Source organism: Sciurus carolinensis, unplaced genomic scaffold (genome assembly GCF_902686445.1).
Source record: "Sciurus carolinensis unplaced genomic scaffold, mSciCar1.2, whole genome shotgun sequence".
NCBI classification, from domain to species: domain Eukaryota; kingdom Metazoa; phylum Chordata; class Mammalia; order Rodentia; family Sciuridae; genus Sciurus; species Sciurus carolinensis.
This window is the reverse complement of record NW_025920365.1, coordinates 33,042-34,780: the sequence shown is the minus strand read 5'-3', so window position 1 is coordinate 34,780 and position 1,739 is coordinate 33,042.

The following is a 1,739-nucleotide window of genomic DNA, read 5'->3' as shown; positions in this document are numbered from 1 at the left end:
TCTAGGTGGTCAAACTAATAAAATGTTGATGTTTATAAAATGTCTAATATCAATTTTCCTAGGCCTCCAACAAGAAAAAGCTGGCAAATACCATTCAGGACACTTGTCTGATATCTTGGTTTTAACAAAATAAGTGAATTAGTGTTGACATGCATGGGATTAAAATTGTTTTGTGTTATTACTAAACTGAAAAGCAAGGTTACTAAGAGTTATGCCCTAACAGGTATAATTCTATACACAAAAGGTTCTAAAAGTTTCAACTGTGTTTCAATTAGAGTACTATAAATAACAAAATATTTAATCTTATTAAAATAGAGTAATTTTTTTTAATTCCAAAATTTCATGAGTTGTTTCAGAATGTGAACAAAAAGGGGTCAACAGGAAAGAGAAAATAAAGGTTCTGGGTATGGAAATACATTTAGTAAAAGGGAAAAGGAAATGTTTCTGGGTAAGAAAATGCTTGTGTAATGAAATACATGAGGGTCTCAGTAAGTGCTAAGAAAGTCTATGTAAGTAAAGGGCAAGTTTCAACAAGTTTGCATGTAACTAAGTTGGTTGTCTGTATGTGAAACATTTAAAGCTATTTAAGGTTTTTCCTAAGGTGAAATACTAATGTTCTAATATAAACCAAAGTTTAATCTATATGGTAAAATTACATGGTAAAATAACAAGGATTTCTTAGAAACACTAATTTACTCTTAACTTTGTGTCTATTAAGTTTTATTCTTTAGAAAAATAGGGGTTTATACAATTATGGTTAAGCAACTGTTAGAGTATTGTACTACGCTATAGAGTCTAAATTTTTCTTTAAAAACTAAATTTGGTAAATGGTCACTCTCTGTAATCCTAAAGGCACTTAAATCATCTATCACAGTGTTTGGAATTCATCCAGCTACTATCATTATTCCCTATGATAAGCATCAACTTTCTTGGTTATGTAATTTCATGGATTCTTGGAAGGTTGTTAGATGCTCCACTCAAGCTAACTTTGATATTCACTATCCTAAACATCCTTATATACAATTTTGTAGTAATAATTCTGTAATATTCCCAAGAGTTACCTGACAACAACCTATTCCTAAGGCTCCTGTGATTTTCACTGATGAATCCAAAACAGGAACTGGAGCTATTTGTTATCAAGATAAAGTCCAAACATTCCTTTTCTCTAACTCTTTTGCTCAATAAACAGAACTCTTAACAGTTCTTGAAGTTTTTAAAATGTTCCCTAATATTCCATTCAATGTTTACTCAGATACTTTATATGTAGTTCAAGCTCTCAGTAACTTAGAATGTGCAGGGCTTATTGCCTCAAACTCTACTATTTTTCATCCTTTACAGACTTTAATGTGCACATCTCACCCTCAAAAATACTCTTTATAAACAAAAAGGGGAAATAGGGGAGACCTTCAGGTCCCCTAAAGATAAACTTTCTCTTTGCCTCCTTATTTTAAATTTTTTAACTCTGGATAATGAGGGTCACTCTACCGCTGAGAGACATGGCAATCATAAACAACATGATAGAGCGACGGTAAAATGGAAGGATGTTCTTACAGGACAATGGAATGGCCCAGATCCGGTGCTTTACTGGAGCCGTGGCTTGGTTTGTGTGTTTCCATAGGATAAAACATCACCTACCTGGGTTCCTGAGTGACTAACTCGACCAGTGCCAACACTACCAACAAGTAATTCAGACCAACAAAATGATGATGCTGAACATACCCCTGATGACCATGATGCTT